The 23897-nt window shown below is 36.9% G+C and overlaps 1 protein-coding gene across 5 annotated transcripts in view; it reads right to left on the reverse strand.

Moving 5' to 3' along the window:
- Positions 1-22862, reverse strand: part of LOC141389777 (phosphoglycerate mutase 2-like) — a 45593-nt gene extending 22731 nt beyond the window's left edge. For 2 of the 5 annotated variants that reach the window (XM_073961831.1, XM_073961832.1), the window contains exons 1-2: positions 5806-6063; positions 5355-5474 (exon numbers count right to left, since the gene is read on the reverse strand). The gene's annotated coding sequence lies outside the window, so the exon portion shown is untranslated. Of the gene's footprint in view, positions 1-5354; positions 5475-5805; positions 6064-22035 lie in introns of those variants that run through there. The other 3 variants (XM_073961830.1, XM_073961829.1, XM_073961833.1) reach the window with 3 other exon arrangements.
- Between the last annotated feature and the right edge of the window lie 1035 nt (positions 22863-23897).

Genomic DNA, 23897 nt, shown 5'->3' on the forward strand with positions numbered 1-23897 from the left:
TTTTTTTTTTTTTAAATCATTATTTATTTTAAAAGAAAGGTTTAAGAAAATATATATGCAAATTATATATTATACTAAGTGAAAGGACAATTCACAGGATATTTTCTATCCTCTGAAATCGAATTAAGATTGGACCTTTAACTTCTTTCGTCAGATTTCTTACTGGTCTTCTCACAAAGGTCTACTGGTATTCTCATCTTGTTTTAATGAGAAATCATCCTTATCTTCTATTAAAGACAAATGAAAGTTAAGATCTGGGGGAAGACAATTCCTTTTGGGAATGAAATCCCCAATTGAGAACCCCAAAGGATATCATAGGATTCATTATATACTCAATGAGGGCTTTAGATGTAGACATTCAAATAACGGGATCTGTCCGCCTGGAACAGATATAGTTGATATGTATCCGAGTTTTCTACACAATTAATTGCATATACGAAATTCAATGAAATACATAATCATAAAGTTTTCATGAGAAAAGATCGAGTAAAAGTGATAAAGGACAATGAAAACCTGACAATGTCGATATCTTGTCCTAGTGGACCGACCCTACATAAAATTTTCCTAGCAACATTTTTGTAGAATATTTTCATGCACGAAATCGTTTGCTAATTTTTCAGTTCCAAAAAAAAAAAAAAAAAAAAAAAAAACATCCATCTGCCTACGTGTTGAGTGGTGTACACAATATATCTCAAATATTTCAATAAAATTATCCACTCCACCTACACCAAAGTTCAAAATGTGAGCGCTGAATTTTAGTTTAAGAGGTGATCCCTATTTGTAAATTTCAGAAAAAGTAGAAAATATAAATTGCATATAATATGTGGTAAAATTTTTAAAGGCGATCGGAACAATAATGCCTCAGAATGAGCGTTGGATAGGAACAAAAATCTGGGTACATATTCTGTAACTTTTTAACAACTTTACTCATTGTTTATTTTACAACAATTTCATTTGTTTGTTTTGTAGTTGTTACAAAAACAAAAGAAATTTTAACAACTTTTCAATCGATAATAGTTACAGAATAGGCCTACTGCCAAAAAGTTACGTAGTTTTTTTCGAAAAACAATTATGAAAAATGGTTTTTATTAAGCTTTATAACTTGGGGTCTCCTTATAAGGCTAAGCACACTAAAATGTTGGCTTACATCCAGTTTGAAACTTGGTCGTGAATTGCTTAAATTTTTTATTGCATGTAGTCCTTACGATTTGTATTGCCCCATCATTTTCACATATTTTGAAAGCTTAAAGATTTTCTCACGCGGAAGAATTCCGCCCAGAATATACTTGTGCAAAAAATGGAAAACCGACAAAAACTTTCCAACTTTGCTATTTTTTAATGTAAGATTCGGCAGAAAGAGTAATGCATATGGAAGGAAATTAGCACATTATCCTATATAGGCCAAAATATAGGAAAATATTAAAAATTTGTGCACATTTTATTCATTTTAGTGGTATAGGAATTCACTCTCGGAGTCGACCCGGAGTCTGAGTCGGAGTCGGAGTCGTGAAAAAAACTCACCTGGAGTCGGAGTCGAGCCAAAAATACCTCGACTCCGAAACCCTGTTCCCAACAAAGGCTAAGTACCAAATTTCAGTCAATTCGGTGTGATAACGAAGCTAAAACCTTCAAAATACCGAAAATCGGGTGGTACCGTTCTATGGGGGCTCTTTGAAGGCGTGGGCCTATACCAAGTTGAAAGTGAGAAAGTTTTATTACCCAAACGAAGACTAAATACCAAATTTCAGCCACTTTAGATGAATATTGAGGTCACAACCTTCCAAATACCGAAAATCGGGAGGTACCGTTCTAAGGGGGCTATATGGAGGCGTGGACCTATACCGACAAATTTAGAGTGGAAATTTGAATACCCCTAACGAAGAATAAATACCAAATTTCAGCCATTTCAATGGATTATTGTGGCCATAACCTTCAAAATACCGAAAATCGGGAGGTACCGTTCTAAGGGGGCTATATAGAGGCGTGGACCTATACCGACAAATTTAGAGTGGAAAGTTTAATACCCCTAACGAAGACTAAATGCCAATTTTCAGCCTTTTCAATGGATTATTGTGGTCATAACCTTCAAAATACCGAAAATCGGGAGGTACCTTTATATGCGGGCTATATGAAGACGTGGACCTGTACCGACAAATTTCTGGGGGAAAGTTTCGTACACTCAACGAAGAATAAATTCCATATGTCATCCATTTCGGAGTAATATTGAGACCACAACCTTCAAAATACCGAAAATCGGGAGGTACCGTTCTATTGGGGCTGTATGAAGGCGTGGACCCATACCAGCAAAATTTTGGGGGAAAGTTTTATATCACCAACGAATACGAATATCAAATTTCAGCTATTTCGCTGTGATAATGAAGCTAAAACCTTCAAAATACAGAAAATCGGGTGGTACCGTTCTATGGGGGCTATATCAAAACGTGGACCGGTGTAGCCCATTTACAATACCAAACATCCTAGGAGTAATAGAAACTTATATATCAAATTTCAAAGCTCTATCTTAAAAATTGCGAGCTGAAATAGTTATATCGACTTAGAACTTTACCCTGATCAAGAATGTATATACTTTAGGGTCTCCGATGAATATTTTGATGTGTTACAAACGGAATGACAAATTTAATTATACCCTCCATATTATGTTGGAGGGTATAAAAACAGACAGAGATATGCCCTCGGCCCATGTGAATTGAAACACTTTTTGGACATTTAAACTTGCCGACAAAAATGTGGATTAGGATTAAAGTTCAAAATTGTTGCAGAGAGGTACTTAAAGAAATGGACCGACATAGTCCATTATCGAAGTGGATCTTATGTTGGTAGTCATATCTTTTCGATAGATTTCCAAATTTCACTTGGACACAAATCTTAAACTTTTGTGGGGGAGGTATCCTAAGGAGAGGACCGATATGGACCATTTTAGAAGTTTAACTAAAGTTGGACAAAATGTTAGGAGATCCAAAGTTTGGAACAAATTGGTTGACCCGTTCAAGAGTGCATAGTGACATTTTTTAAATATTGCGGGGAGTACCGGAAGCTGTGGACTGTGGCCCATCTTCGAACTGAAACTGAAGTTTGGGCAAAATATGACGAAGGCCAAATTTTGGACCAAATCAGTTCGAAATCAGTTCGAGAGTTTTCGTGCTCTCCAGCCACTACGTATGGTACTATAGGATAGTTTTATACCTTTCGGGCTGTTTTCTCAAGTATGGACTTAGCCCTAAAAAAACTTTTACCGTCGTAACTGAGGCAGCGAATGCAAGTTGCTTCAACAAAAATCAAAGTGATCCGGAAGCAGGTCTTAAAGTGAACTTATCCGAAATTTTGTCCATATTCGTCAACAAAGATTTTCTCAAGAAGTATGGACTTGCCCCTAAACAAATTTTTACCGTCGTAATTGAGGCAGGGAATGCAAGTTGCTTCAAAAAAAATCAAAGTGATTCGGAAGCAGGTCTTAAAGTGAACTTATTCGAAATTTTGTCCATATTCGTCAACAAAGAATTTCTCAAGAAGTATGGACTTGCCCCTAAACAAACTTTTACCGTCGTAATTGAGGCAGCGAATGCAAGTAGCTTTAACAAAAATCAAAGTAATTCGGAAGCAGGTCTTAAAATTGAACTTATCCGAAATTTTGTCCATATTCTTCAACAAAGAATTTCTCAAGAAGTATGGATTTGCCCCTAAAAAAAACTTTTACCATGGAAATTGAGGCAGCGAATGCAAATTGCTTTAACAAAAATCAAAGTGATTCGAAAGCAGGTCTTAAAGTGAACTAATCCGAAATTTTGTCCATATACGTCAACAAAGAATTTCTCAAACTTTTACCGTCGAAATTGAGGCATCGAATGCAAGTTGCTATAACAAAAATCAAAGTGATTCGAAAGCAGGTCTTAAAGTGAACTTATCCGAAATTTTGTCCGTATTCGTCAACAAAGTATTTCTCAAGAAGTATGGACTTGCCCCTAAACAAACTTTTACCGTCGTAATTGAGGCAGCGAATGCAAGTTGTTTTAACAAAAATCAAAGTGATTCGAAAGCAGGTCTTAAAGTGAACTTATCCGAAATTTTGTCCGTATTCGAACCTGATTGATATCTGGTAGATATATTTGGATGTGTATAGTATGAACCAAATCGGTTACTCCCTTCAAGAGTTATTGTGCGCATAATTTTTCCGAACATTTTTGAACTTTTGTGGGGAAGGTACCTGAAGGAGTGGACCGATATGGCATATCTTGGAACTTAAACATTGTTTGGACAAAATATTACGAAGGCCAAATTTTTGGACCGATTCGGCAGATCCGTTCGAGAGTTATCTTGCGTACCAACCACTACACGCGGTGTCATACGGGTTTTTGCAAATTTCAGGCTATTTGCTTAGGAAGTATGGGATTGCCCCAGATGAAACTTGTGCCGTCGTATGGGGGCGGTGAATACATGTTGTTGCAACAAAAATCAAAGCTATCTGAACTTATCCGACATTTTGTTTGGGAAGTACCCGAAGGAGTGGATCGATTGGGTCCACATTGGAACCTGATCTAAGTCTGGTAGAAATTTCGGAATGTGTAAAGTTTGGATCAAATAATGGTACACACAATAATTCCGAACATTTTCGAACTTTTGTGAGGGAGGTCCAAAAAAGAATGGGCCAATATAGCCCATCTTCGAATTTAAACTAAGTTTGGGCAAAATGTTATGAAAGCTAAATTTTGGACCGAATTGGTTGATCCATGCGAGAGTTATCGTGCGCTCCAGCCAGACAGACAGACGGACATGGTTAAATGAACTCCAAATTGTCTGAAACGGATTTCGTCCAAACATAAAACCATTATTTCGATGAGGCATATTTTGGCCTATCAAAATGTATATACACTTTTAGCCTAAATTCTGAGGGTATAAAAACACAAATAAAATGTATTTATCTCTGAACTCACTATTTTACAATGGGTTTCTAAGCAATTCCTTAGAAAATAAATTATTTTCCTTTGGATTAAGACAATAGTTTATCAGTTTTTTGTATCGATATCATATGTACAGCCTGAGTAACTCGCATGTTTTCACAGCACAGTCTACAGCACGTTCATGGCTTATTTGTTTATTTACATTATTAATTTTTTGTTAACTTTTTAATTTTATTACTTTCCGGTAGCAGAGATTTACATTTGGATTTTGTTGTTATCGCCATAAAATTATATTTGTTTAAATAGTTTTACGTTGCCCAATAAATAAAACAAACATAAATCTTATTAACAATAAATTAATATAATCTCAAAAATAATGTATCTGTTTACATACACACTGATAATAACAAATAATTAAATTTTATTTATTTTACTTACTTGTATTTAACTTTTATTCAAACGTTTGGTTGGGTTATTTATTGGTGGGTTTGTTTGAAGTTGTCAACAAAGAATTTATTTTCCGTTGAACCGTTAATGTGTTCTCTGTCTTTCGTTCACCTGCAAAATAATTTTGCAATAAATTTTCTTCTTCGTTTTATTCCAAATCTTAGAAAATTAAAGATTATTCATAAATCGTAAAATGATGAATGTATGACAGCCGTAAAAAATAGTTTTTGATGGAAAATGTGATTTGCAATATATGTATAATATGATTTATATACATACATACGCATTAATGTATGTACATATAAATATTTATTTAAATGTTTTACATCATCTTTATTGGGTTTTAAATAATTGCATTGATTTATTTACATACATACATACTCGTAGGTATGTATGTCCACATTAATTGCGAATACGTTTTGTGGATATTATAAACACTTACTTAGATTAACTTATCAGCTAAAAAGAACAAACAATTCGATTTAATTGACTACGTCACCGGCATCTAAAAGACCATTGGGCAATTTATGACGTACATACAAACGTATGTATATTAGGCTGGGGTGATTTGAACATTTTAAGGGGTTATGGCCTCTTACAAATTTTGCAAAAACGAATATTTTTTTATTTGGTTCATTTTTAAGTACAGGTGGAATAGAATATGTTGCAAAAAAATTCGAGCCAATCGAACAAAAATTAGCTGAGATATGAGCGTTAGAAAGAGGAAATTAATTGTGATTTGTATGTAACATCGCAGTTTTAAAAACGGTTTTCTCGAAATGGCATTTTTGAATGCGGTGCCCATTGTTGCTCAAAAACGGATGATCCGACCTTCGTATGTTTTTGTGGGGTTATTATACATATAACAAGTAAAAAAGTGTCAGTCGGCTTTGCCGACAGATAGATACCCTCAGCCAATGTGAAGCAAAACTTTCACCTCCGGACAGATCGAATGTATTTAAGGTCTCTTTAGAATTTTGTGGCCCTTTTTGGACATCTGAACTTGCCGACAAAAATTTGGATTAGGAATTAACTGCACTAATACACAAATGTTGAACTTTTGTAGGGCAGGTACACTTAGGGAGGACCGATATGGGCCATTTTAGAAGTTAAACTAAAATATTAGGAGATCCAAAGTTTGGACCAAATTGGTTGCCCCATTCAAGTGATATCGTCCTAGCATTTTAGTGACATTTTTTGAATATGTGGGAGGAGTACCGAAAGTTGTAAACCGGTATGGCCCATGAAACTAAGTTTGGATATAATATGACGAAGACCAAATGTTGGATCAAATCGGTTGAACAGTTCGAGAGTTATCGTGCCATCCGACCGCCACATATGTTGACATAGGGATTTCGGGCTGTTTTCCAAGAAATATGGACTTGCCCCTGAAAAAACTTTTACCGTCGTAATGGAGGTAGCGAATGCAAATCGCTTCAACAAAAATCAAAGTGATTCGTGAACAGATTTAAAAGTGAACTTATCCGAAATTTTGTGTGAGAGGTACCAGAAGGAGTAGACAAATATAGTCCATATTCGAACCTGATCTATATCTGGTAAATATATTAGGATGTGCAAAGTATGGATTTCATCGGTCACTCCCTTCAAGAGTTATCGTGCCCAAAATTTTTCCGAACATTTTTGAAGTTTTCTGGGGGAGGTACCTGAAGGAGTGGACCGATGTGGCTTATCTTTGTATTTAAACTATGTTTTGACAAAATATTACGAAGGCCAAATTTTGGACCGAATCGGCAGATCCCTTCGAGAGTTATCTTGCACTCCAACCATGTTGACTACACACGCTTTCATAGGGGCTTTTTGCATCTTTCAGGCTATTTTGTCAGGAAGTATGGACCTGCCCCTGATGAAACTTGTACCGTCGTATGGGGGAAGTCAATACAAGTTACTACAACAAAAAACGAAGCGATTCAAGAACAGGTCCTAAACTGAACTTCTCCGAAATTTTGTGTGGCAGGTACCCGAAGTAGTGAACCGATTGAGTCCATATTGGAACCTCATCTAAGTCTAGTAGAAATTACACGATATGCAAAGTATGGACCAAATCGGCTACTCAAATTTTCCAAAAATTTTCAAACTTTTGTGGGGGAGGTACCGGAAGGAGTGGACCAATAGAACCCATCTTCGAACTAAGTTTCGACGAAATATTGCGAATGCCAAATTTTGGACCGAATCGGTTAATCCGTTCGAGAGTTATGGTGCGCTCCAGTCAGCCATACAGACGGACGGACATTACTCAATCGACTCCAAATTGTCTAAAACACGTTTCGTCCAAACATACTTGGGGTCTAAAACCATTATTTCGATGAGGCACATTTTGCCCGTATGAAAGTGTATATACCCTCGCTAGCATGAATGCTGAGGGTATAAAAACAGTGTTTCCTAGGAGGCCATTTGTCAGAACAATGTGCAATGTTTTTCTACAAAAAAAAAAATCCGATAATAGTTCAAGCTGTGATCCATCATATGAAAAGAAAATCCTCTAAAAAAATTTGGTAGATTTCTTGTAAAACAAGTAAAAAAGTGTCAGTCGGGTTTGCCGACAGATGTATACCCTCAGCCAATGCGAAGTGATACTTTCACCTACCGACAGAATTTTTGTGACCCTTTTTGGACATTTGAACTTTCGGACAAAAATGAAGATTAGGAATTAACTGCACTTAGACACAAATGTTGAACTGTTGTGGCGGAGGTACCCTTAGGGAGGACTGATATGGGCCATTTTAGAAGTTAAACCAAATGTTGACAAAATATTAGGAGATCCAAAGTTTGGACCAAATTGGTTGCCCTATTCAAGTGATATCGTCCTAGAATTTTAGTAAAATTTGTTTAATATTGAGGAGAAGTACCGGAAGTTATGGACCGGTATTGCCCCATGAAACTAAGTTTGATATAATATGACAAAGACCAAATGTTGGAAGAAATCAATTTAACAGTTCGAGAGTTATCGTGCTCTCCGACCGCCACATATGGTGACATAGGGGTTTTTTTACAACTTTCGGGCTGTTTTCTCAAGAAGTATGGCACTTGCCCCTGAAAAATGTTTTACCGTCGTAACGGAGGTAGCGAAGGCAAACGCTTTGTGGGGTTTTTTTTGCAACTTTCAGGCTATTTTCTCAGGAAGTATGGACTTGCCCCTGATGAAACTTGAACCGTCGTATGGAGGGCAGTGAATACAAGTCGCTAAAACAAAAATCAAAGCGATTCGAGAGATGGCCCTAAACTGAACTTTTCCGAAAATTTGGGTAAGAGGTACCCGAAGGCGTAGACCAATTGAGTCCATATTGGAACCTCATCTAAGTTTGGTAAAAATTTTACGATGGGCAAAGTATGGACCAAAATCGGTTACTCCCTTCCAGAGTTTTCGTGCGCACAAATTTCCCGAACATTTTCGAACTTTTGTGGGGGAGGTACCGGAAGGAGTGGACTGATATAGCCCATCTTCGAACTTAAGCTAAGTTTGGGCAAAATATTACGAAAGCCAAAACAAGAACCGAATATGTTCATCCCTTCGAGAGTTATCGTGCGCTCCAGCCAGCCAGACAGACAGGCATTGCTCAATCGACTCCAAATTGCCTGTAACACATTTCGTCCAAACATACTTGGGGTCTAAAACCATTATTTCGATGAGGCACATTTTGCCCGTATGAAAGTGTATATACCCTCGTTAGCATAAATGCTGAGGGTATAAAAACAATTTACGGATTTATGGCGAAAAAAACTGCCCATTTTTATACCCTTTCGAGCTACAGTGGGCACCGCAAACTGCTTCAGTAAAAACAATCTTTCGTATGAGGCCATTTGTCGGAACAATGTGCAATATTTTTCTACAAAAAAAATCCGATAGTAGCTCAAGGTGTGATCTATCAGATGAAAAGAAAATTTTCTAAAAAATTTGGTAGATTTTTTGTAAAAAATTAATGAAAAATTTCATTTTTCGTGCTCAATAACTGGCCATAACCCCTTAAGAGGCGCTTCTTAACAAGAAAAGACGAATTTTCTACATTTTCGAACTTTTGATATCTTTAATATGCTCAGAGATAGTGTAGCCCGAAACAATAGCTACAACCTTAAAACACTGCAAGTCAATATGTGGAAGCTTTATTTTTACCGTAGACGTAGGGTATAGTGGACTTTTATGCTAAGAAGGACCTGAAACGCAAAGCGCCCAATAAGATTTTTTTCTTCCATACTAATCGCCCCACCCTAATGTATATGCAATGGGATTGCCAATTTAAATTGCAATCTTTACTAAATCCCGTCTGATGTAAATATGCTAATAGCAAATTTCTGGAGAAAGAAACAAATAACTGTTTCTTTCTCAGAAACTGTAATAGATATTTTATTCATTGTTTTTTTGTTAGGTAGTTAGAATTGCTGCCTTTAAGAGTCGTTTAATAAATTACACGAAGTGAGCTATTTTATTTTCCCTCAGGTACTAAATTTCAGTGAAATTCCAAATTTAATGGACTAGAACCTTTAGGAAACAGCTTGGAACAAAGTTCCGTTGTCACAGAATGATGCCAGAGAGTGTCCTCTTTCAGCTCATATATACTATTGAACCCGTTTAACACTTTTTTAAATTTTTTGAAATTACATGGGTAACAAGTAAAAAAGTATCAGTCGACTTTGCCGACACAGATATACCCTAAGCCTATGTGAATTGAAACTTTCATCTACGGACAGATCGAATGTATTTAGGATCTTCATATATATAAAAGAGCTTAGTGAGTGAGTGAGTGAGTGAGTGACTGAGTGAGTGACTGACATATCATCGCCCAGACGAAACCGCTGAAGCTAGAAAGCTGAAATTTTGACTATGCGTTGCTGTCGGTGTGTAGGGGTGAGATAAGGCTGGGTTTTTGGAAATTCGACTTAGATGGGTACGAAAAGTACTAAAAGGTACTAAATATGGTACCCTTTGTATTAGGCAAACGGGAAGAGCTAGAATTCTGAAATTTGGAATGAGGGTAACTGATGGAGAGTTAGAAAGATGTACCAAAGGGTTTTTGGAAATTCGAACTATAAGTGTACGAAAAGTTACTAAATTTGGTACCAATTGTATATTTTTAGCGGATATAGCTACAATCTTCATATTTGGTATGGTAATCAAGGTTGGGAAGTGGTGTTGATATAAGGAAATGATTTTGGAAGTTCGTACTTATGTGTACGAGAAGTACTAAATGGTACTAAATTTGGTACAATTTTGATTGGGTGAACGGATAGAGCTGAAAACTTGAAATTTGGAATTTAGATTACCGTTGAAGTGTACAATTGAGATATGGGAGTAGTTTTGGAAATTCATACATATGTGTACGAAAAGTACTAAATGGTACCAAATTTGGTACAATTTGGATTTAGATAGACATGAAAACCTGAAATTTGGAATTAAGATTACTGATGGAGTGAAGGATTGAGGCAGTTTTGGAAATTCTTACTTATGGGTACGAAAAGTAGTAAACGGTACTAAATTTGGTACAAACTGGATTTGGGTGAACAAATAGAGATGGAATTCTGAAATTTGGAATTTAATTATTTTTGGAGAGTAGGATTGAGTTAGTCTTGGAAATTCGTACTTATGGTACGGTAAGTACTAAATGGTACTAAATTTGGTACAATTTAAATTTAGTTGAACGGATAGAGCTGGAATCCTGAAACTTTGATTTAAGATTACTATTGGGGTGTAGGATTGAGCAAGTTTTGGAAATTCGTACTTAGGGGGTACGAGAAGTACTAAATGGTACGCAATTTGGATTTGGGTGAACGGATAGAGCTGGAGTGCTGAAAATTGGAATTAAGATTACAGATGGAGTGTAGGATTGAGGAAGTTTTGGAAATTCATACTGATGGGTACAAAAGGTACTAAATTTGGTACAATTTGGATTTGGGGGAACGAATAGAGCTGGGATCCCGAAATTTGGAATTAAGATTACTGTTGGACTGTAGGATTGACTTAGTCTTGGAAATTCGTACTTATGGGTACCGAAAGTACTAAATGGTACTAAATTTGGTACAATTCAAATTAAGGTGGACGGATAGAGCTGGAATCCTGAAACTTGGAATTAAGATTAATTATGGAGTGTTGGATTGAGGTAGTTTCGGAAATTCGTACTTATGGATACGGTACTAAGTTTGATACAATTTAGATTTGGGTGGACGGGTAGAGGTGGAATCCTGAAATTCGCAATTACTTTTGGAGATAGTTATTGAAATTCGTACTTTCATACGAAAAGTGATTATCTGGCCACGAAGGCTTCTGTATTACGAATAATGAAATAAAATAAAATAAAAAAAAATAAATAAAAGTATTAATGGTGTTATGAATAGAGGTGGAATTCGGAAATTTGGTATTATAGCCGCTGTTGGTGTATAGGGTTGAGATATGGATGTGGTTGTGGATATACGCACAATAAGTATACGAAAAATTACTAAGTGGCACAGAATTTGGTCCAAATTTTTATTGTGTAAAGGCGTAGAGCTGAAATTGTGAAATTCGGTATTGCATAGCAGTTGACGTTTAGAGTGTAGATAGAGAGGACGTTTTGGAATATCGTACTAATATATACGAAAAATACTAAATCACGGTTGGGATATAGTTTTGGATAAAAGAAAGGAATTTTTTGGTGATGCATGAAGGGATATACATAGGTGGAATTTCGAATTGTTGTATGAGGGATTGTGTTGGTGTTTAGATACGGATTTTTTTAAATGCATACAAATTCTAAAATTTGGCTGAGGGCTGGATGATTTATTGAGAAGTACGAAATGTACTAAATGCTAAATGAAGATGGAATTATATCATTAATGCGTGAAAAGTACAAAATTGAAAAATAAATGAAATTTGTTATGAGGATCACTGTTGAGATTGGATCAGAATGTTTATTTAAATACGCCTTTAAATGTATGAAAGGTTTCTACATGTAATACCATTGACTTTGGGTGAACAAGTAACATTTGAGCTAAGATCCTGGATTTTAAAAATTGTACTGAATAATGTACTTTTGTTTCTAGGTTAACACGAATTCGGTTTCTAAATAATGTGCTGAAGGTTTTTACATCCTGAGAAAAAAGGCCTAAAATAAAATGTCTCAAAAATTAACTGTTATATAGGGTAACATCTTCTGAATAATGGTATTCCACATTTTATATCACAAATTCCAAAATTGGGTTGGAAAATGTGGATAAAATTTTCAAAATACCCATACCGTTCTAATAAAACATGGACTGGAATATAAAATGTAGGCCGCAGTTGATGTGAAGAGGTCTTTTTTTTAAATTCGAACATAATGTGTACGAGTAGTACGTGAAAGAAATTAAGTGTAAATTCAAATACCTATTTAAGTACATCAAAATTTTCAGTGTTCTGCATATTAAATATTGCTTATTTGTATATTATTCCTTTTCCGCATACGAAGTAGCGGGTATTTTGCTAGTTTCAGTATATTGTGGCCTTTTTTGGACAATTGGATTAGGATTTAAGATCAAACGTGTTGTGAAGGAGGTACTTAAAGGAATGGACCGACATAGTCCATTATGGAAGTGGATCTTATTTTTGGAGTCATATTTTTCGATAGATATGGCGCCCACTAATCATTTCAGTGGACCAGTATGCCAGGAAGCATGGACTTGTCCACGGAAAACATAATATCGCAACGAACAGCATCGGTATACATTTCCAAAGGATCTTCGAACAGACCATAAACTGCACTTAGACACAAATGTGGTGGATGTACCCTAAGGAGAGTACCGATATGGACCATTTTAGAAGTTAACCTAAACTTGGACAAAATTGTAGGAGATCCAAAGTTTGAACCAAATAAGTTGCCCCGTTCAAAAGATATCGGGCATACCATTTTAGTGAAATTTTTTAAATAAACCGGTATTACATTTTGGAAATGAAACTATTTTTGGACAAAATATGACGAAGGCCAAATTTTGGACCAAATCTTCTATAGAATAGAAGACCTCCGTAGGAGGCTTCTATAGAATAGAAGACCTCCGTAGGAGGCTTCTATAGGATAGAAGAACTGCGTAGGAGGCTTTTATAGAATAGAAAACCTCCGTAGGAGGCTTCTATAGAATAGAAGACCTCCGTAGGAGGCTTCTAAAGAATAGAAAACCTCCGTAGGAGGCTTCTATAGAATAGAAGACCTCCGTAGGAGGCTTCTATAGAATAGAAGACCTCCGTAGGAGGTTTCTATAGAATAGAAGACCTGCGTAGGAGGCTTCTATAGAATAGAAGACCTCCGTAGGAGGCTTCTTTAGAATAGAAGACCTCGGTAGGAGGCTTCTATAGAATAGAAGTATGGACTTGCCCCTGAAAAAACTTTTACCATCGTTATTGAGGCAGCGAATGTAAGTTGATTCGACAAAAATCAAAGTGAATCGAGAGCAGGTCTTGAAGTGAACTTATCCTAAATTTTGTATGGGAGGTACCCGAAGGAGTGGACTAATATAGTCCTTATTCGAACCTGATCTATATCTGGTAGATAGTTAGGATGTGTTATCGTGCACACACAAAAATTTTGAACTTTCGTGGGGGAGGTACCTGATATAGTGGACCGATATGGCTTATCTTCGGAATTAAACTATGTTTGGACAAAATAATACGAAGGCGTTCGAGATTTATCTTGCGCTCCAACCACTATACACGGTGACATATCGTCGGTGTCATGCTTAAGTGTTCCATACGCCATTTGCCTGTTTTGAGATAATCGCATTTTAATGTTTTGCGTCAAAACTGTGTGAAGCTGGCTAAAGCAAATATTTATATTTTTGACTTGAAATATTAATAATAGTATATAGAACATATTTGCAAAAATTTAGAGGGATATGTATTGGAATATAAAAGTTATAGAGATTTTTTTAAAAAAAGAATTTTTGTCGATTTGTTCCATATCCGCACTTTTGACACAAATGTGAAATATTGTAAATCACATGGAACAAATTGACAAAAAATATTTCCATCTTTGCCTCAATAAATTAAATACTTCTAAATCGAAAATTAAAATTCTGATTTTTGAAATGTGTTTTAAAACTTGTAAGTTTTTAAAATATTAAAGTTTATGCTTTCCCGTCGAGGCGTGGATATCTCGGAGACTAGAGCAGATAGGAGAAAGCCGACTAGAAATTCAGAAAGAGCATACCGGAAAACCCTGGAAACCACCTGTATCTCAAAAAGTCCAAAATGGCGTATGGAACACTTAAGCATGACACCGACGATATGGATTTTATGTACCTTTCAGGCTGTTTTCTCAGGAAGTATGAACTTGCTCCTGATGAAACTTTACCGACGTATGGTGCGCAGTGAATACAAGCTGTCACAACAAAAATCAAAGCAATTCGAGAGCAGCTCCTAAACTGAACTTTTCCGAAATTTTGTGTGGGAGGTACCCTCATCTAAGTCTGGTAGAAATTTGATGATGTCCAAAGTATGGACCAAATCGGTTACTCCCTTCAGGAGTTATCGTGTGCACAAATTTTCCGAACATTTTTGAACTTTTATGGGTGAGTTACCGAAAAGATTGGACCGATATAACCCATTTTCGAACTTAAACTAAGTTCGGACAAAATATTACGAAAGCCAAATTTGGAAACGAATCGGTATAGTGCGCTCCAGCCAGACATACAGACCGACAGACTGACGGACATGGCTAAATGGACTCTAAATTGTCTAAAACGGATTTCGTCCAAACATACTTGGGGTCTAAAACCATTATTTCGATGAGGTACATTTTGCCTATATGAAAGTGTATATACCCTCATTAGCATGAATGCTGAGGGTATAAAAATGTGTGTTTTTTCCATGCTTTTTCACACAAATGGACATTTTTTAATATATGAGTTTTTATAAGAGTTTTATGAAAACCCAAGGAAGATTTTTTTCAATTTTGGAAAAAAAAACTTAGGGCCTTTTTCACTATGTCGAAAGAAAATAAATGCGAACGAAAAACACCTAAACTGTGCTTTTCATGGTAATATTGACTTTGTTTTTGCTTAGAAACAACTGCAAAATTTAGAAATCATACACGAGTTAAGTAGTTTTTCTTTCGTTTTCATTTTTGTTCGCCATGAAACAGGGTGTTAAATTTTTTGAAAAAAGTGTTTTCCAAAAAACATATTTTGTATTTTTATGGTTTGGTTATTGGGGTTTGATGCTTTTAAATAGTTAGAATATATGAACAACTCAAAAACACTAATATTCTGATGCAAAATATAAAAAACTCAAATTTTTTACTTTGACCTTGAATTCCTCCGCAACCGGTAGACCGAACTTGGTGGTGATCTGTCGATCAAAAAAAAAAAAGAATTATGGAAATATCTCTATCCGTTCAAAAGTTCCAGAGTTTTGACCATGAAAAAGACGATTCTGAACCGCTCTGCGTCGCTGAAATCCTAAATTGATTGTGATTATTAATGTTCCATATACAAATATTATTTATACGTCACAATGTACTTCCGTTGACCGTATACAAAGTAGTATGTTGTTAAATGCCAATTATTAAAATGGTCGTTTCTTATAATTATTTTAAATTCATAGCTTATTTTATTTTCACATTTACGACATCGCACAGTAATTCAGAATAATTTTTGCAGGCCAAAAGTCTGTGAGTTTGAATGTTTGTTTTTTTTTTTTGTTTTCTTCAACAAAAATTTTATATAAACAAGTAAAAGAGTATCAATCGGGGATAAGGATCTTGGCGCGATGTGGGGGCTAGACGCCACAATCTTCCATTCAACTTCTCAGAATGTTTAACTAGGTGGTTGTGACCGACCAAAGGTTATGCATTTCTACTGTCACGAACCAACACAGTGCACTGAAAACCCACTGTGTATCTTTGGAATGTGTGGCACATATTTGGTTCCGATCTCCTATTAAAATAATTCTGAGATCCCCTAACACCGGGGTGTTAAGCGACCACGTGCCCATCGGTGTTATCAAGGTTTGCAGTTAGGGTAGCAACTGTATTTGAGACTTCGTTCAAATACAGTTGCTACCCTAATACCTCATGCCACGGTGGATCTCAGTTCCTCCACAACTCAATATCCCATGGACATTCGAACTTTTAATAAAAAAAAAAAAACAAAAATTCAAAAACCTCAAAATGAATCTTCGACTGATGTACATAGGTGTGGATGCCTTGACACCCTCAGTCTTTTCACTCACAAGTGCAACCTCCTTATTATCCCTGACAATTACAAATATGGACATTGACAAGGAATCCCCCAATGTTGCTGCCAGCAGCTCAAACTCTGCTGCAAATGAGCGGGCTGGAAAAATGGGCGGGGACGACACTCCGGAACTGGACCATATAAATGACAGTCTAAACAGACAAAGTCTACTACTCCTCAATTTTATTGAGGAAAGTGTACCCTTGACACTCAAGGAGGAAAGCATCCCGGATGAAATTTGGGAAAAATTATCGCCGACTGAGGAGGAGGAAGATATGGACGCGACAGTGATTCATGTCCCCACATCTAGTCTTGCTAATGATCCCCCATCCGGTGACGTTTTGGTTTCGGACAATTCCGACAAACCTCTACTTCTGAAGCAAAAGGCAGTAGAGGAGGAGAGTGGCACGAGCGAAGAACCTATCGACAAGATGGATGATTCGCTGAATCCACAGACCTTCAATTCTGCCAAAACCAAAGAACCAAGAGACAAAAAATCATACCAACTATTGCAATCGGTATGCTAATAAAGACTCCGTGAGGGAGTTTCAAATGGTATGCTCTAACCTCAAGTTCGTGAGGAAATTCGAAAAAGAATATAACTAATAGGGAAGTGCGTGTCAGTGAAATCCCTACGCCAAGAGAGGGAGTAGCCCCCATCGAAACCTCCATAGAGGCGACGAAAGGAGGATACTTCAACTCGAATAAGGATACCCCGTTATCCAATGCGGCAACGTCTCAGCTCTCAAAGAAGGCTGATATGAAGGCAAGAAGGAGAAAGAAGTATCTGAGTCCTCAGTCTAGCTGGCTCAACTTCTAAACCCCACCAAAGGGTGATAGAGGTGAGTCAGCTGATGAAAAAGAAGAAACTATCCGACACAAGTGGGAACACGAGCGGGCGAAACAATGATGGGTCAGTGACGGCATTGACTTCCTCAAAGGATAACGGACCTCGGTCGACCTATCCAAAATCACAACCATTGGATGTGAAGAGGCTGAGGTCGTCTGAGGAATAGCCTACTTCTGAGAGGCTTTCTTTTCGATATATATTGCGCCCACCAGTCATTTCCCTTGGTCACCATATAATTTAGAGGTATTGGACCATTATGTCAAGTAGCATGGACTTGCTCACGAAAAACATAATATTGCTGTAAACAGAACCACAAAGAGTACCTTCGGTAAGCATTTCCAAAGAATACACGAACAGACCTTAAACTTCACTTAAACAGAAATGTTAATCTTTTGTGAGGGAGGTACCATAAGGAGAAGATCGATATGTAAATTTTTCGAACATAGACTAAGTTTGGACAAAATATTACGAGAAACATTCGCTAAAATTGTTTGAACTTTTTAATTAATTTCTCGTTGGTGTAAAGCTGAATGATCGAAAACTGTTTGTAAGTGAAAAAGAAAGCCGAAGATTCGAACTCACACAACCACCAAATTATGCGGTGTTGCTGTTAGTACCTAAGCAGACATATCGGCCATGGAGTGGCTTCTCTGGCAATGCTTCGAAACTCACACTTATACCGAAGTTGGTGTAATACTGTAACTGTAATATTGTAACTTTTTTGAACTATTGTTTGGGAGGTACCAGAAGGAGTAGACCGATTAACACCATCTTTGAACTTTATCTAAGATTCGCAGAAATATTCTGATATCCAAAGTTTGGACCAACGCAGTAGTCAGTTCGAAAGTTGTCATGCGCACCAGCCGCTACACACGGTGGCCGACCGATATAGTCTATAATCTATGTCTAATAGAAAGACCTATCGTGCGAACCATTTTAGGAAACAATTTTTAAATTTGTGGTGAAAATAGCTTCGAACATAAACTAAGTTCCAAAAAAATATTACTAGAACCAAATTTTGGACAAAATCGGTTGATCCGTTTGAGAGTTATCGTGCGTTCCAGGCAGCTGGACGAACGGGCATTACTAACTCGACTTCAAATTGTCTCAAATGCATTTAGTCCAAACTTATTTGGGCTATAAAATCATTATTTTGATGATGCATATTTTCATCGTATCAAAAGGTTCCGAGCGTAGTTGAGCCAAAACTACTCTAGTTTGTTGTGGCAGCAGACGCTCTCAGCTACGATAGATGGATGATTTTCTCCGGGAACAGTAGTGGCCGTATATTTAGTAGAGGATATTTGCATATTCCTCGCTTGGAAAAGTTGGAAAGTTCAGTTAACTAGGAGTTCAGTCTTTCGCAGATGAAGGCATCTAATGCCAAGATCGTACAATCATCCGCATACTTTAAGATCTCAATGTCGTCTGGAGAGAGTGGAATACAAGAGCGGTAGATGTTAAACAGTTCCGGAGATATCACCCCACCTTCGGGGGTTTCACTCTACTGGGCTTGGATTTGTTGTGCCTGAATTCTACGTACGTCTGGCGTCCACTTATATAAATGATTATACAATGTTTCAAACTCTGCCGAAGGTTTGTCTGCTCAATGTCCTCTAACAGAGTTGTGTGATTGACAGTCGAGCGCCACCACTTTCCCATCGCACGGCCTATTCAGGTTAAGTCCTCGACTAATATGTGCGCAGATGTGGTGTAGCTGTGACTACTTACTTAACCGATGCTGATGATCGGCAACTGGATAACTATTTCTGACGCTGGGGATGAGTAAAGCCTCAATAGTCTTTGCTACGGGCGACAAAAGTGAAATCGGTCTGTACGATTCACCTTTGCTACCATCCTTGCCACACTGCCCGTTTTCTAGACTTCGGGAACGATATGGGTGGTTAGCGACAGGTTGAGAACTTTTTTGAGATACCCGACTCCCGTCTCATTCAACTCGTTCAGCAGGCGTTGGTTCCATTGAGGACCAAGCTTTTGATGACTTAGAGTTCCTGATGATATTTGCATCATCATCCTTTGTCAATTGTCGTGATTCATTCTCGACAGGAACATATTTAATGCGACGTAGTATTCTTCTATTCACACTGTCACTTCCGGGGATGCTGGACCAACTGTCGATTAAAATAACTTGCGATTAGTCAGTGTAACGACGCCAAACCAGACTGAGGCCTATACTTTTTTTCTTTCCATGGTTGACGAGTAACCTAACTGTTGCCCACAATTCACTTTTTTCGGCTCTAACGTTGCAAATCTTCAGCTGACTCTGCCACTTGTTCCGCTTATGCTCACCGACCAAACTGTTAACTTCCAGTGTCAGCTCCCTGACTCTGGGGTTAATTGTGTTGGCACGACGAAAGTATTCGACCAGCAGGTATATGGTGAGTGGCTGCAGTAGTTATAATGTCTCGGAACGTTCTATCTGCTACCCGTACAACAGAATGTTTGGGAAGTTCTTTGAAGTGGTGATTAGTGGACTCTCTGAAATTAGGCCAATTAGCATTCCCATTATTGATGAGGCTTTAGGAGGTGATGAAATTGGGCGGAGACAATTGGAGACAATTGTGGGGAGATGGTCTGACTCAAGAGAAACAACGGGTTGCCAGGTTACGTCTTTTGTCAAATCAGGTCACACAATGGTTATGTTTTGCGAGCTGGCCGTGCAAAACGTAGAGCTATCTATCTGTTCAGTCTGCACTATACCTCTATAGTCATTTCCCAGAACCGAATGTCTCAACACATGATGAGCATTAAAGTCCCCCATGACCGGACACAAACGTCTGGTCATGGGGGACTTTAACGCCAAAGCTTCCTAATTTTGGGTCTATAACCTGGAGTACAGCTAGAATACGGCAGTTCCACACTTGACTCCTACCCCCATACATTCAATGTGCGGGTCATTAGAGCCAGGCTCAAGCAAGATAAATCTGCATTGAACAGACTGGTGCAATAGGAAAGCTAATCCACCACCTCCACTTCTGGCGCGATCCTTCTGCAGTATCTTGTAACCATCACAATGGTGTAAGCTGCAGTTGTTGTTGTTGTTGGTTGCTTGCGCCGAGTCGACCGTGATATTCTTGCGAAGTTTGAGTGTGGTAGATGCAGATGTAACAAACCGAGCACAAATAAATATATTGGTCCTTGATTTTCCTCCGTCCCAGCACGGACCAAAAGAATCCGGAGCCGGCATTACGGGAATATGTGAATCGTTGTGGACCCCGACAACAACCTGCTCTTTTGCGAACATTTTAGTATATTTTGTGGAAGGTAATTGAAGAAGTGGACCGATGTAGCTCATATTCATAGCTGATCTGTTTCTGGAAAATATATTAGGATGACCAAAGTTTTTCCCAATACATACCTATAATAAATAGGCCTTAGACCTATTCGGAAGTGGTTAATAACTTGCCCTTCCTAGCCAAAAAAAGCCTTGATTTTAAGACGAGACCACATACATAGACAAGTTTTTCATATTTGGAATTTTGTTAAAAGAATTATCCAACCGACGAAAAATGCGATGTTCTGGTTAAGGTTTGAACAACAGGCCACTTGTTTGAAAGGCGGCATGATTACCACCGCATATCGATTGATCTGTTCTCATCCCTAATAAACGGAAGTGGTTAAGAGGTTTCCCTTCCTAGACAAAAAGCCTTGATTTTAAGACGAGACGACATATCGTCACCTGAAAGGCCCAAAGACGTAACCCTCAAAGGGTTACATTGAGGGTTACGTCTTTGGGCATTTCAGGTGACGATATACATAGATAAGTTTTTCATATATGGAATTTTGTTAAAATAATTATCCAACTGCCCAAAAATGCGATGTTCTGGTTAGGGATTGAACAACAGGCCACTCGTTTGATAGGCGTCATGATTACCACCGCACCTCGGTTGATCTGTTCTTGTCCCTAATAAACGGATTAATTCTTGTTTTCCTACAAGGCGAATGAGTACGAGTTTCTGTATAATTGTTCGTTAAGTAGCCGACCTTAAGATTTCCTCCTGTGCTAAGGGCGCAAAAGTACTGTTCATAAGCTTTGAAACGACACCCACCTTGCCCACGTTTGAATACTAAAATCTCAAGACCCTTACTCGTACAAGGGAAATATGTAATTTTTTCGAAAATCTATGTATTACGTTGTAATCAGGATAACAAGTACTACCTATGATAAAAATGTCAATCTGATCCAAGAGGTGACTCTAAACAACATTTAAGCCATATTTCAATGTAGTTTTATTACTGCTGAGGCACCCTTATATACAAAAAAAAGTTGTTTTCGAAGAATATCCACCAAATTATTTTATCGCATTATCTCAAATACAAGATAGAAATTAGAAATTATTTTAATTAAATTGTTATTAATAAATTGCATTTGTTTCAATCACTCAATCATTCGCCACCGGTTATTCACAAAACACACACACAAAATATACAAGGTACACTGACATATGGCCAATTTATTTAATTCAATTTCAATTACTTGATTTGCTTAAAGTCCAATACAAAATTTAATCCCTATGAGCGATTGGCAACTTAAATAAATTTAAATCTATTTATTTCACATTCATTTGATGTAAACACAAATTGCAACAACACAGTTCTCTCTTACATTACCTTTCAAATATTGACAAATGATTTCCTTAAGATTTTCTTAGAGATTCTCCTTGAAATTGACATTGGTGCGGTCAAGATATACATATGGCTGTTTGTTTGTGCACATTACTTGTATGTGGGATAAACACACCGTGACACTATTTTGTGGTCTATTTTTTCTATTTGGTACAAGTTAATAATGTTTTTGTTGTCGTTTTCCTCCGTTTTGTTTTTTCTGCTCTTTGCTTAGAATGCACAAGATTTTCTCAGTTATTTTATTAATGGTATTGTTATTTACTTTAAGATTTGTAGACAATAAAACGAGGTAGCTTCCGTTAGCTTTGTAGATTTTTAATAGAAAATCATCTTTTTGTAAATTTAATGGAAAATATTTGCACTAAAAACACTCTGCTGTTGTTGGATGTTTATGTTTTGTTTAACAGACTGACTGTGACAATTTGGCACACCGTTTGATTTTTGTACCGTGACGTTTTTTTATTGTTCTAATAATTTCTCTTGCTCTCTCATTGCATGACGCGATTCTCTTCAATACGATTATAACATCAAAACAAATGTAGAAAAGTAACGACAACAACGACAACCGAAATAACAGTAGTATATTACTAACCGCTTGTTTATCTTTTGTTTAACTGTCAAGTTAAAGTGCAAAACAAAAACAACAAATTACAATGACAATCAGCAGTGTTGTATCAGCTGTTTCTATGTATGAGTGTTTCAAGTGTTGGTAAACGACAAAGCAATATAAAGGGAAGTGGCAATTTTTTAAAGTTCCACTTAAAATTTATATATTTTTTGTGATTTGATAGAGATTTTGGTAAATATTTTAACTGTAGTGTGGATTAATCCGTAAGAAAAGATATAAAAGGAAAAATATGACCTTTCAAATGTGTAAAAATCCCCAATAAATGGGGTTAACCTCCGTAAAAACAACAGAAGATATTTGCCGCTAAGGCAAAACTCGTGAACTGGAAACTTATATATATGGAAGGCAATTTTCAGTCGAATTCTTAGCTTCTTTGCAAATTTTGAAAGAAATGTATTATACTAGGATGAAAAAATTGTACAAAGATGACACCTTTCTGAGAGTTATGTAGACATTCAGTAAATTAATAACAGCCTGTTTCTGTATGTCGAAAGAAGAATGTGTGCGAAAGAAACACGTCCAAACTCTTGTGTGTTTTTCAAATTTGTTTTTTGTTTTGAAGCAAAAGCAAAGGTAAAATAATTTCGAAAACTAAAGTTCGGGCGTGTTTCATTCGCACACATTCTTCTTTCGACATACAGAAACTGGCTGTAAAACTGGCTGACTTCCGTATTGCCAAATGCTTTACAAATGATAAATAGTATACAATGTTTTCTGTTTCTTATCGCCGATGTACTTAACAACTACGAGGCTACGTGCTTCTTAACGTCAAAAACAGGTATTTTTACGCTGGTAAGATATATAATTAAAATGGATGATTCGCGAAGGTAAGTATATATAAGCAATAATCCAGCCCAATCATGAATAAAAATTCCGTGCGGAATTTCTCTCTTTTCCCTTCTTTGCTTTCACAAACAAAAAATCCGCACGGAAAAAATTCCGATGGAGAAAAAGTAGGTATCATGAACGCTCTCAAACATGTGTTTTCCTCCAAAAAAATCTCCCTTGCAAAACTGAAGGGAGTTTACAAAAAATCTTTGTATTTCCCACAAACTTTGTACAAAACACACAAAATAAACACTTTTGTTGTGATTTTATACTAAAACTTTTACTTATGGTTGGAAATTTATTAAAAATTTAACAATTTTTACAAAATAACATCACTTTGCAAACTCAGTCACTCTCCACTTTTTGTACCGATCAACGATGGGATGAGAGA

Source organism: Musca autumnalis, unplaced genomic scaffold (genome assembly GCF_047663935.1).
Source record: "Musca autumnalis isolate F117 unplaced genomic scaffold, ASM4766393v1 scaffold_1, whole genome shotgun sequence".
Classification (NCBI taxonomy): Eukaryota; Metazoa; Arthropoda; class Insecta; order Diptera; family Muscidae; genus Musca; species Musca autumnalis.